At 31.8% G+C, this 14,546-nt stretch overlaps 2 long non-coding RNA genes across 3 annotated transcripts; one reads left to right on the top strand and one right to left on the bottom strand.

Moving 5' to 3' along the window:
* Positions 1 to 3,343: 3,343 nt before the first annotated feature.
* LOC139898272 (uncharacterized) lies at positions 3,344 to 5,258 on the bottom strand. Its single transcript, XR_011776940.1, has 4 exons — positions 4,957 to 5,258; positions 4,512 to 4,633; positions 3,893 to 3,977; positions 3,344 to 3,500 (listed from the first exon to the last, which is right to left on the bottom strand). It is a non-coding gene; the product is annotated as an uncharacterized lncRNA (long non-coding RNA).
* A 2,773-nt stretch (positions 5,259 to 8,031) lies between these two features.
* Positions 8,032 to 10,712, top strand: LOC139898271 (uncharacterized). Of its 2 annotated transcripts, XR_011776939.1 has the most exons (6): positions 8,032 to 8,159; positions 9,246 to 9,359; positions 9,470 to 9,557; positions 10,044 to 10,151; positions 10,231 to 10,316; positions 10,520 to 10,712. It is a non-coding gene; the product is annotated as an uncharacterized lncRNA (long non-coding RNA). The 2 variants fall into 2 exon arrangements; XR_011776938.1 differs by lacking the exons at positions 8,032 to 8,159; positions 9,246 to 9,359 and having other exon boundaries at positions 9,386 to 9,557.
* The last annotated feature ends 3,834 nt before the right edge of the window (positions 10,713 to 14,546 follow it).

Raw genomic sequence — 14,546 nt, 5'->3', positions numbered from 1 at the left:
AGTCAATTTTGATAATAGTTCAATAAAACGAGATGTGCCTTATATAAGGATTCATTTACTCGATTAGTAATATTTGAAAATCCAATTTATCAATCTTATGAACAAGTTGTTTAAATCTTAATTGTAGATTCGAAAGCAATTTCAATTAACGTTAATCATAATTCAGTTGATCATATCTTTTAATCCGTTCATCGAAACTATTCGATATCTAAATGAAAAGTTATTGATTTTTTGCCAGCTTTCCAAAAACATGCATATCATATACCTTTTATCAGTAATATATGTATTTAATTCGTGATTCATCATAAAATGTTTAACGACGAAATTTAGCATACAAGCATGCATAAATATATATACTCGAGCACTAGTCAGGGATACACTATTAATATATAAAAGATAAAATATGTGTGCTTACGTATCAATATTGAGATTCAATATTGTAGTAAAGTACGCAGACGTAACAGAGATGATAAACACTAGGTTTGACTTGCGAATATTACCCACGAATATTACCCATAACCTCCATAGCTATAACCCATAATTTCTTTAGCTTTATCCCGCTCGAAAACCATATTTAAAATCGTTTGGACATGACCTCGTCGTAGTATTTTATGTATAATACTAATAATAATAATAATAAGATTAATAATAATATTAACCTTAATAATAATAATAATAATAATAATAATAATAATAATAATAATAATAATAATAGTATAAATATATATATCAGAGAGAAAGAAAGAAATAAATATGAAGGTGTAAGGATTCGGGCAGAACTCGTGGCCTTTTATAGACTTGGCCAGATTTTTAGGGCCATGCGATCGCATGGCTGTGATGCCCAATTCCCATGCGATCGCATGGGGTGCTGATCCAGGTCACATTTTTTTGTACACTAGCTTGTCGACATGTTTTTTAATTATAAATATAATATATTTAATTTATATAATTAATTATATATTATATTAAATTCACAAGCATAGTTGACTTGAAATTTTTGTTCCGATAAGCGTATGTTGTTACTCGACTTATGTCCCGGTTCCGATTTCTCTAACGCATTTTCGTACACTTAGAAAACTAATACTTTACGTTTCGTGACTCGTACTTTTGTCAAAATATAATCTTAAATTATCCATAAACTATACCACTCAAAGTATATCTTAAACTTTCGAGTGTTTTGGTCATTTACTTTTATAAATCATCCTCTCGTTATTTACCAATATAATAGTATTATCAAACGTTTTATGACCAAATTAATATTACATTTTATCATATTATTAAATATATATATTTTCAATATAAACATGTTTTAAATATACGTCGCAAGTTATTCATACAATTAATATTCTAACTTATCATATATATTCAAATAAATATTTAAACCAATAAGTTTAATGTACGGTATCAAACAATTAATACATTGTTACGTTTTCAAGTTATAGTATATATATATATATATATATATATATATATATATATATATATATATATATATACATATAATTGTTCGCGAATCGTCGAGAACAACCGAAAGGTATTTGAATATATGAAAGTAGTTCAAAAATTTTGAGATTCAGTTTTACAGACTTTGCTTATCGCGTCGAAAATATTAATCATACAAAGATTAAGTTTAAATTTGGTCAGAAATTTCCGGGTCATCACACATATTATCATATGATTTCATATGACACTTTAGTTGTGAATCATAAAATGGTACTTTATAAGACATTTAACTGTTTAGTGTCACCTTATGTGTTTTTTTAATAGGACACTTTATATAAAAGTTATATGAAATAAACTATCATAGGACATGTATTTGTCCTAGTCGTATTATTTATTTAGCTGATATGACATGTAATACTTATGTCGTATCATTGTCAATTTTTAGGACACTTTTAGTTTTTGGGGTCTTAATTATCATATGATTTCATATGACACTTTATTTGTGAATCATAAAATGGAACTTTATAAGACATTTAACGATTTAGTGTCGGATTATGTGTTAATTTAATAGGACACTTTATATAAAATTCATATGAAATAAACTATCATAGGACATTTATTTGTCCTAGTCGTATTATATATTTAGCTAATATGACATGTAATACTTATGTCATATCATTGTCAATTTTTAGGACACTTTGATTCTTTAATATGACGAAGGAGTTTTTGGGTCTTAATTATCATATAATTTCATAGGACACTTTAATTGTGAATCATTAAACGAGACTTTATTAGACATTTAACGGTTTTGTGTCATATTATGTGCTAATTTAATAGGACACCATATATGAAAGTCATATGAAATAAAATATCATAGGACATTTATTTGTCATAGTCATATTACATCATAAGGTAATAGGACATGTGATAGTTATGTCCTATCAATGTAAATTTTTAGGACACTTTGATACTTTAATCTGATGGAAGAATTTTTGGTGTCTTAATTAACATATGACACTTTAATTGTGAATCGTTAAATGAGACTTTATAATACATTTAACGTTTTCGTGTGGCATTATGAGTAAATTTAATAAGACACCTTATAAAAAAGTCATATTAAATATACTATCATATGACATTTATTTGTCCTAGCCGTATTATATCTAAACATATTAAGGCATTTGAAATTTATGTCATATCAATCTTAGCTACTAAATGTTAGAGGTTATCCACAGATACAGACAACACGAATCAACCCACTGCTTATTTAGATAATCAATCTTTCGAGCTCATGTCATTTACGTGACCAACAAAATTCAATCTACTCACTAAATCAGTACAATTATTTTAAAGTCAAATATTCAGAGGCACCCACACATTTTTGAAAAGGCAAATTTATTATTATTATTACTACTACTACAAGTAAAATATCTATAAATTCGCAGGATTATAAGGTAAAATATTTTAAATTGAATGATTTATCTTTGCAAGTAAATGATCTATATGGAAGTATAGAGTTATAAAAAGTAAGTATAATTAATCTCGATTGATGTTTTTTCATTTTTTGGATGAAAAAGTTTTATTCATTTCATTCAATTTCTCGTTTACCGGAATAAACAAAAACAAAAAAAACATTCGAACTCATATAGAAAATACTAAGTGTAAAACATACACCACAATCAGAACATATGCCCTACCAAGGTGGATCCTTTTCCTTCATTTCCTCTCTAACCTCTCCTAGCTCGATTTTCCAACCAACCGTCCAATTAACTCGAACGTCTAGTACTACAAGTGTTCTGGTAAAACGCTTGTTCTCAGTTTAGAAGGGTAAATGTCTGGAAGTATAATTCACAAACAAGCAAACGATCGAAAGGAGGTATAGCACATTATTGTCGAGGTATAGCACATTATTGTCATGTAATATTAGTTTACATTTATAGTTTTAATGTCTCTAGATAGGATTCAAAATTAGAGAACTTAGTAGTTCATATACATTGGCAAAGTAATTGTTGTTGGGCCCATGAGTAGACGAATCCACTGACATAAACTCGGAACACCTGCATTAAGTAAATTAAATTACAAACTTTCTGTTAAGTTTCCCTAAAGGACATATATGAGTTCACATCATTGGTTACTCGCGAATTCTAGAATACGACTTGGTACATAATAAATTTAAGAGCATGTCAAATTGGCAGGTAGTATAGATTAAACGTACACTGCAATAATGATTTTAAGATATATGATTTCGCAAATATATATTGTAAGTACTCTGATTTGGGTGCGGTGCTGCATATGTTACAATCCAAAATAAGTTTGGTTCAAAACTTCAGTCCCGCAATAAAAATTATCAGTAGATCAGTCAAACTGGGTAAGCAAATATACTAAATGGAAAAGAGTGATGATATAGACAAAGAATATAGCACCAAAATAATTCAAAATGGTCACTTACTGAAACCAATCATTTGGAAAGGCGTTTCCATAAAAATTCAACCTTGATGAGGTATTGGTCAGGTAAGATATACATCATTTCATCCCTGATCATAAAAGCATCATATCAGACAAATGGAGGATAATACATAACCAACATACAATTAAAAAAGGTCTGGTTTATCTAGCAAGTTACATATGACCACCTACATTCAGATCAACGGGTTAAACTACACCATACGTATTACTGTTTATTATGTCGATAACAGAATATTGTCACTTCTCTCAAATGGATTGCATCACTATCCGTGTGCAAAACACTTTAACGGTATAGTCTCTAGTGAACATAAAAAAATATATTAATTTCATAGGATCGAATTCAAATAGCAAAAAAAAAAAACACACACCAACAATAATAATAATAATAAAAAACAAACGTGATGCATTCAAAGCTATCTCTAGATTAACTTCAGCACCAGCTACAGCAAAACGTGTTTTGATTAAACACATTTTGCTGTATCATCAACGTATTACTCCATGTTTTGCAGGCCCCATAATTTCTTAGCATTGTGCACTTACAAGCATACAAGAAAGTTTTTTTTTTTTCACTCTTAACATGTACTCAAGATAGTATTATTTACCCATGAGCATAGATTATGTTTCCATAACCAATGGCGTTTAAGGTTGTCTGTATCTCTTTGGCCTCCTTTAGTGGCAATAGTTTATCATGTGTACATCGAACTGCATAACTCATTTAGAGGTCCTGGATTATAAATCAGTATGAGTAGACTAACCTAAGCAAAATAGGTTTAATCATATAAGTTTAGTACCCATTTGTTATATGAAGAACAAAAATGAATTAAATGAGATTAAATCAAAGATTTTAACATGAACAATCTGGGTCGCAAAGGTATAATTTATCTCGTAGAAATTCATTTAAGTTTGAGCCCTAATTCCATTTTGGTTGTTTCAAACCTGAAATCAATATTTCAAAAAAGAATACGTTGATATAACCGAAACCCTAACCTAATTGAAATCGTAGTTAAAAAAAACATTCAAATCAGATGCAAAAAAATATATACTTACAGATGATCTGGATAAAGTTCGATTCTTGATTGCTTCGATTACTTCTGGCTCGGTATACAACCACAACCGCCGCAACTGATCGCAAAACTTATGAATCGGAGTGATGTAAAATTATAAATATTCGCAAGCAAAATTGTTCAGGTATCGAATTAAATAGGGAGTAATAAGAATTAGGGATTGCAGTGTATTTTGTCTTTGTGCAGTGTAAAAGAGAAGCTAGGGGGTTAAATGATCAATTTTTTAGCAAACGTTGAATTGTTGGAGGGATTTTTTTCCCCAATTATTTTTGGAGGGATTTATTTTCCTGAATGGAGGGATTTTTTCCCCAATTTTTAAAATTTAATGATACTTCATAGTTATTTTTCTAAATAAATAATTTTTTTGGGATAGATATAAATAGTAGTGTGGACATTTATTTTTTAGACGGATATGGTATTAAAATTGTATATTTGTAACTAGTTTTCTTAACCCGTGTATTAAAGTCATTCTTTTTTAACTTTGTCCATAATTATTTATATTTGTGTTATATAATGATAAAAATTATATGAATGAATTGAGATTTAAGTGTGTTTCATTTATATAATTTTAATATGATATTTTATAACTCAAATAAAAATATTTACGGTTAAACTTAACAAATAAATACTTTGAAAAGTCAATAGTAAACATCATAGTGGGACGGAAGGAGTAATTTATAAGAATCCCAACAAATTAAAATTTAAAAATAATAATGTTAGTTCATATATTATAGATGGATGTTAATTATATATTATCTTAGTATTAATAACTATGCACTATTATTGTAATTGATATAAATCATAACATATTTGAAGACATCCAAAAATATGCACTATTGCTCTTTCATAGGAATACTTTAAAGTGTTCATGCATCTTTCACAAAAGTAACTAACCTATCATATCAGCATAGATGATTAGAAAAATAGCCTTTAATTAGTTGACATGTCTAAATTTTATCTTATATATATAATTTAAAAGTTTCACTTATGTAATATTATGATTAAAAGTTTGACATGTCAAAATTTTGGGCGACAAATATAAAATCAGGTTAAATCTAAACCCTTGGACTAATTTGAGAGAATGAGGGAGAATATTGACGCTTAATTTTTGGGTCGTGAAAGTTTTTTTTAGCTCGTGAATTCTTAAATTTCAAGATATACTCCCATAGTACCTTCCAGTGTTGTAAAAGTCGTTCGACTTGGCTGATGCATCGTCCGATGCGGCATTTTTTTGGGTTCTGCGTTCCTTTTTTTTTTAAAACGACTCAAAAGATGGTCAAAACTAAAAGTTCGGTCAAAGTCTGTAAAATATGGTCAAAGTTGGTCAAATTCGGTCAAAATCAGTCAAAGTTTCGTCAATATCTGACATGTTTTAACATTAGGGTTTGTTTTTATTTTTTTGGGCCACTCTTTTGATTGTTTATACTTTAGTGTATGTAGGTTTGGAAGTTTGATATATAGTATAGGTTTTGTATGTATGTAATAATGAAACTAAACGTAATGAAACTAAAATTAAAACAATAACTACTAACAAACGACACAACTATAAAAATGTAACACAACTACTAAACAAATCAATAAATGAAAAGACTACAAAGACCAACAAAGGAAAACTGGAACTCACAAACCACAACAAACAAATATTAATTACATTTTACATTAAGACCAGTCACCATCCCTGGAACTAGTTATGTACCCAAAACTCTTAATTTAAACTCTAAATTCATAGTCCTAAATCTTAAACCATATATCCAAAACCTATACTCCAAGCTAGCCCTAAACTATATCCTTAAAAGCAAAAGCCTAAACCCTATAGCCTAAACCTTATACCCTAAACCTTATACTCTAAAGGGACATGAGGCAGTGATTGAACCCATAACCTCCACTTTATGTTGCATGTGCCCTAACTACTAGGCTATTGTCACGGGGATAACGTGTAAGGTTTAAGAATTAGGGTTATGGTTTAGGTTATATGGTTTAGGGTTTAGTGTGAATGGTTTATCTCCCGAGGTTTATGTTTAGTGTTTGGGGTTATATGGTTAAATACTGAGAAATAAACGTAAGTTTAAGAACATAAATTAGATAATGTACATTTGCGAGCGATGGTAAGTAATGAGATATAGATGTTAAATATTAATATTAATATTAATTTTGGTCTTCTTAAATATATCGTTCAAACATTGTATAACTTTTATCGTCATGTGCAGTGTTGCAAAAAAAGGTCGAGACGGTCGTCGCATCGGATTTAATAGTGTACCTAAGCAATGAATATGAAAACGTGTAAAGAGACCAATGATTACACAATTAAAAATGCCGTCAAAATCCTATAAAAACGGCCGAGACGGATGTTAATCAATGTTTGACTTTAATTATATATTTGAAATGTTTATGTTTAAAATATAGAAAAAGTAAACGTTTGTCAACATCCGTCTCGACTCCGTCTTGACCGTTGTAATGCTCCAGTACCAACTGTTTCGACCCCGTCTTACGCTTTTTCAACCTTAGTTATGTGTACTCAAATTTTTTGTATCAGATATTTTAACCCTTCCAATATGTGTCCTTCATTAAAAATAGTATATTTATATTTATGGTATAAAAAATATTAAGCAAATCAAATATGAAAGAAAAATAGCGCCTAGACTATTTTGATGTTTCCATTCAAAAATTTTGAATATTTTCAATTTTCAATTTTCAAATCCCTTCATTGCAAAATTAACTAGTTATCATTGTGCTGAATTGTCTTTGTATAATTCATTTTTATTTTTAATATCTTTTCAACCAATCATAGGCGTACAACAATGCTCTAGAGTTAATGAATGACAGAATTACCCTCACCAAACTTTCAGCTCATAAAAACAAAATTACATTCTCTCACTTTCAATTTTTTCCCACAGCTATTCTGTTACGTTTGAATACTTAGGGTTTTGCTTTTCTGAAATCGATTTTTTTGGGTGATGATTTGTCCATCAGATTTTAGGGTAGACTTACTCACTCCTTTCTGCGATTCTTTTTTATATTTCTTTTATTTGATTCATTGGAATTGGATTTCCGCATCGAAATTAGGGTTTTTTCCTCATTCATTACAATCGATTCAAGATTTGGAAATTGGTTAGGGTTAAAAGAGATTAAATGATCACCATCGTTTTTGTAGTCACTGTCGATGACTTTACTGTTATCGTCGTCGAGGTAATTTTCTATTTTTTGTTGTTGTTATTTTTTGGATTCTGCCTTGAGAATCGATGTTGATGTATGTGTTGAGATTGCTATATTCGTTTCTGCCATTGTGTCAATTGATGATGTGTGTTAGGTTAATCAGTTTTTGATTTAATATTTTATTAGTTTTGTAGGTCACTTTTGTTAATTGTTTTGGGCAATTTGAATCGGTATCTCAAGTTGAATGGGTTTGATGGCTTAGTGGGACAATAAACGTGTGGTTACTGATTTCATAGTGATGTAAATGGGTGGTTTTTATTTACAAACGTACTACTTGTAATTTGTAGGAGTATATATATTGCTTTTTTGGTATCAATAAAATCAACGCAGAGAGTTTTTTTTTTTTACTCCATTCTTTCTGTCGTTCCCTTTTGTTTCTCACAGTTTAGTTATTTACATGAATTAATTTTGTTGTCAAATGTGAGTTATTAAGGGACCTGGTTCCAACAATGTGATGCAGATGTGTTATTAAATGTGTACCAACATGTCGTTTAATTGTTTCGTTATGTACAATTATTACTCTATTTTTCTCTCAAAAGGACTAAAATCAAGTTTGGGTTTGTTTGACCTTCAAACACTGTTTAAACCCTTTTTAGGTGAGTACCTAACTGATGATTTTTTTAACGATTGCACAACTGTTATCTGAAACTAAACGTTACTTGAATTGTATTGTTGTGTAGTCATTATGTTCTTGGGATGTATGCAAGAGGCCAGCAGCCTTAGACCATTTGTAACGGTCAATCATGTTGAAGCCGTTTAGAGTGTATTTATAATGCTTAAAGCATCATAGTATTTAAGATATTTAATAACTTACAAAACATGAAGGTAGTTGTAATCGTATTTTTGACTAATTTGCGTTTTATATATTTTGCACAAGAAGTGTTTCCAATCAACCTGGTCCGTAAATTTGTCAATTTGGTTTGAACTTGTTTTGGAGGTGTGGCCCAGCCTCTTATTATGTTGCCATCTCTACTTGTCATGTATCTTCTGATTTTAATTTAATGCACATAATATGTCTTTTTTTATTCTAATAATATTCTGCTTTTATTTTGTTACAAGTGTGCAACGCAGGTTGAAAATGAATCGACAGATGTGTGGAATTAATAGTTGATACACCTGTATGTGCACTTTTTTGTATCAGTACTAGATAAAGTCTGCCTGTTTCAGATTCATGTAAACGGTTTGTTACGAATTTTACATAAACGATTTTTATTCTAATGCGTTGATTCTGTTGTCATTGTTACTATGATCTTAAAACATTAATACAAAGTGTCGAAAAACAGTTGTCCCGGCTGCTGCAAAACTTAATTGTATAGACCACGGAGAGCAAAGAGATTGAAGTCTCAGTCAATGTCTTTCATGATGTTCGAGGTATGATTTTTAGTTCATAGAACGTATAATGCATTTAGTTGAACTGCTTTCCATTTCTAACAAACTAAGATTCACGTGGAGAGATAATAAATGTTTTTGTAGATTAACTTAACAAAGACTTATTATAGAGTTATACATATCTGTTATTCGTTATGTATATAGAATTTCTTCTTTTGTGATGGTCCGGTTTGAGATATGTTCTTGCCATATTTTTATTTTTGCTTATTGAGGTTTGATACAAAGATGCATGATAAATAAGAGATGAATATGAATGCAAAGTAAAAGTTTTATGTTGTTTTGCACTTGCAGGTAACTAAATAGTTGTTCATTTGACTTCTTTCCTTTTTTTTTTTTTTGCAAGTTTAAGGCCGGTAAATAGTACTTTGATGTATGAGATTTATTTGATAGATTTCTCTTTTGTATGCGAGTTAAACTGAAATGTTATATAATTTGTGTTAGTTCTTTGTTTTTGGCCATGATATATAGCTTGATAGCAGGAAAGCGTCTAAGATGGCTTCAAATTGCGAGGCGGTGAACCGGCAAAGGAAGGACTTTAAAATTCTGATGACTTTTGTGTGAAAATACATATCGATCGTAAGTATTGATTATGTAATTAAAGTATCGTCTACATTGCATTTACCATATTCATTGTGTAGACTAATACGGCATTCAGTAGCAGGAAACATCATAAAGGAAGTAGAGGAGACAGTTAACAAGCACCAGCCTTAGTTTCTTCTGAACATCTCATCTAACATAAAGGTGCACCAATCTCTAGTTTCATATAGTTAATGCCACAAGAAGTCTAGCCATCTATCTAATACCAGATTTTCATTTACTATTTATGTTCAAACTTTGACACCACCACAGTACCCATTGTTGCTCAACGTTTAAGTTATGTGATAATTAAGATTATTTTTTATAACGTGTCCCTTTATGCTTATACATGAATTGTTTATTTGTAGGTGGTACGTGATGATTGATGAAGATGCATGTTGATCCAAGACGTTCTTCATTGCTTTTCATTGTCTTTAGCTTTGTCAAATGTTATTCGAAGTTTTCATATGTTAGATTATTTGTGATTTTTTCATGTTTAGTATTTTTCATGTTATGAGAATAATTTATTGAAACATAATTATGTTATATTTCATATTTAATTTTTAGTACAAATTATTAATTGGGTGTTCATAATCATATTAAATAAAAATCAAAACCGATAAAACTGCCTAAAATCCTAAAACCAAACCGGATTGGAATATCCGAACTGGACTTAATTAACTGAATCGAACCTGATTATCCGATCTGAATCCGATTATCCGAGTCAAGCTCGAATATCCGAACCGGATCCGAATACATAAATTCGAACCGAATCTGAACCGGAACCGAATACCCGAACCGGATCCGAATGTCGATTCGAAACCGATCCGGAACTACTATGACTTGATAGGACGCCGTATAATTACGTCGTAATAAACTTGATATAATATCATTATATAAGGACCATTTTTCATGGTACTAAAGTAACATATCATTATATATTAGGACCTATTTTGTGGTTTTAAGGTTTAAAATATTTATTTAATATTTATTTTAGGATTTTTGTTAGTGGTACTAACCTTAAAATTCATTATATTAGGACCATATTATATGGTACTAAAGTAACAGTTGTGTATATTAGGACCTTTTTTCTTGGTACTAAACAAGAATATCTATACATTAGGACCTTTTTTTATTGGTACTAATATAGTATTTTTTTTTTTTTATAATAGGACTCTTATTTGGGTACTAACATAATAATGAGACCATTTTTGTTAGTCCTTAAGAAATATAAAATTTAAATAGGACCCTTTGTTGGTACTAACGTAATTTCTTTTACTTTTAGGACCCTTTTATATGTCTCAACCTAATAAAAGTCGCTCGATATCTACTTATAAGGACTTTTCTGTGTGGTCGTTAATTATATTATAGGACCCGATAATTGGTTTCATAATCTTATTACCTTTTAGGACACTTTTTTGCATCTATACTTTATACGACCGCCTTAGTTGGTACACACCTCCCGTTGGTCCTATCAGGCCAAAAGGTCCTATAAAGTGACATTATAGGACCAATTTGGGTGTCCTATATGTACATTTTTGTTGTAGTGATTAGAGAACCTATGATTTTCCTGTATAACGTTTGGTCCACTGAAACATCCTCACAATCAGGTGATATCCCATGATTCATAGACAACGGAGTCTTAGCTGGTCTTTCTGCTTCCATTTGAAACCTCTTCAGAATATCAGCAACATACTTGGTTTGATGCAAAAAGATGCCTTTATCCGTCTGAGCTACCTGCAGACCTAAGAAAAACTTTATCGTTCCCATTGAACTCATTTTGAATTTCTGCTGCATGACCTTCTCAAACTCATCAACCATTCCCTGATCTGTTGACCCGAAGATAATATCATCAACATAAACCTGCACTAACATAAGATATTGTCCCTTCTTCTTGATGAAAAGTGTTTGATCAATGACACCTCTCCTAAAACCGTTTTCAAGCATATAGTTGGACAACGTTGCATACCATGCTCTCGGAGCTTGGTGAAGACCATAAAGTGCCTTTTCAAGTCGATAAACCTTTTCTGGGAAATGCGGGTCTTCTAAACCGGATGGTTGTTCAACAAACACTATTTCATTGATCTCTCCGTACAAAAATGCGCTTTTAACATCCATCTGAAAAACTTTAAATACCATGAAGGATGCAAAGGCCAAGAAAATTCTAATAGCCTCCAGTCTCGCTACCGGAGCAAATACCTCATCATAGTCAATTTCAGGGATCTGTTGATATCCCTTCACCACCAGTCTAGCTTTGTTTCTGATAACAATAGCATGTTCATCCTTCTTATTTTTCAAAACCCATCGAAGACCATAGGGCACACAACCATGGGGTGGATTGACTAGCTTCCAAACCTTTAAATGTTTAAATTGTAACAGCTCCTCTTGCATTGCACTCACCCACTCATCATACTTCAGTGCCTCATAAGCATCTTTAGGTTCGATTTGACACACATAACATGAGTGAGCATGCACAAATATTTTTCCTGTTTTATTCAGTGATGAATAAAAGGCTGTCACTACATTTACACTCTCTGTCTGAACATCGTCTGCTACTGTTGAACTTACACTTGTCACGGGAACCTCTGATGTAGTCGGAACTCCAGATGTAGAAGCTTCATTAGACTTCGCTTGAGGAATACTAATGTGAGGAATGCCTCTTGAATCCACATAATAATCATCACGACGTTTAGGTGGCAGAATAACACGATTGGATCTACGTACACCTCCTGCTTCAGTTGGCGGTTCAGGCACTGTTACAGTTGGTGGTTGATTATATAGAGGATTAAGATGTTCCTCTGTCAGTCGCATTTGACTAACTTCCTCGTCATCTTCAAGATCACTATCTTCATCTGTATATACTACCCCGTCCTCATTTGAATCAAAATTATCTCTAACACTCTGCGGACTTGGTTGCAAGCTAGAAACCGTATTCTGAACTTGCGCTGGAATAGTAATAACATTCTCAGTAGAGTTTTGAGAATCAAACAATATATGAGTTAGAATTTCTTCCTCTGTAGCATCTGGTGGAAGATTGAAGGAATCAAATAACTTATCATATTCAAACTGCCATGCGAACCCTTTAATCACACGAGGCGGAGCATTGCTCTGAATATCGACCTCATACCGTTCTTCCACACACTTTGACTCAGTATTATACACCAGTTTGTTCGGATTCCCATATCCCAAGAAGATACCAGAGACAACCTTTGAATTAAATTTCCCTCCAGCGTCTCGTACTAGAATAGTACAAGAAGCACCAAAAGGTTTAAAATGCTTAATGTTAGGCTTTGTCTTGTGTAACAGTTCATAACACGTTTTTCCATGTCTCTTCACCACTAGAACCCTGTTCATCACATAACATGCTGTACTCACGGCTTCACCCCAGAAAACAATCGGTAGACATGAATCAGCTAGCATAGTTCTTGCGGTTTCAATCAAAGTTCTATTCTTTCTTTCAGCAACACCATTTGACTGTGGTGTATAGGCAGGACTGAACTGTTATTGTATCCCCTTCTCATTGCAAAACAACAGCATCTGATTGTTCTTAAATTCCGTACCATTATCAGTACGAATCTTCCTAACCTTTGACTTATATAAACTTTCTAGCTTCAGAATCAAAACTTTAATATGATCGAAAGTATCTGACTTGTGTTTCAACATCACAACCCATGAGAAACGGGAATATTCATCTGTAACTTCCAAGCAATAAGACTCTCCGGTGAGAGTTTTACAGTTAACTGGACCAAAGAGATCCATATGCAAAAACTCCAAAGGAATATTAACTGAATGATGCTTCTTGGCAGTATGTGACTTTTTAGTCTGTTTCCCTTGCTTACACGGAAGACAACCTTCAGGAATATGAAAACTCTTAACATTCACACCTTCAACTAATTCATTGTGGACTAGATTATTCATATTCCTTAGACTCAGATGACCCATACGCTTGTGCCAGATAATCGACTCCTGTTCAGTAGCCTTAGAAATGAAGGCTTGATGGCCCGTAGTTGCTTTAACATGAGCCTTACGCAAATCAAGGATATAGAGATCCTTGCTCCTTGGAGCAGTCATCAGAATCATGTCTTCTGGAATTACAAACTCTTTTCTCAAAATATAACAAAACTTATCATCAAAAGCAACATTATACTTTTTGTCAGCAACTTGTGAAACTGAAAGCAGATTGTTCGACATCTGCTCTACATAGTTAACTTTATCAAAGCTGACGTTCTCATTAGAAATAACACCTTGAGCAGTAATAAATCCTCCTTCACTACCTGCAAAAGAGACTGGTCCTCCATCCACTGTTTTCACATTAGAAACCAAAGACAATTTCCCTGTCATGTGCCTGGACGCCCCATTATCAACAATCCAAGTACTGCAGCGTGGATTCTAGGC

Source organism: Rutidosis leptorrhynchoides, chromosome 3 (genome assembly GCF_046630445.1).
Source record: "Rutidosis leptorrhynchoides isolate AG116_Rl617_1_P2 chromosome 3, CSIRO_AGI_Rlap_v1, whole genome shotgun sequence".
NCBI lineage: Eukaryota > Viridiplantae > Streptophyta > Magnoliopsida > Asterales > Asteraceae > Rutidosis > Rutidosis leptorrhynchoides.
This window is presented reverse-complemented; position numbering and strand designations above follow the sequence as displayed.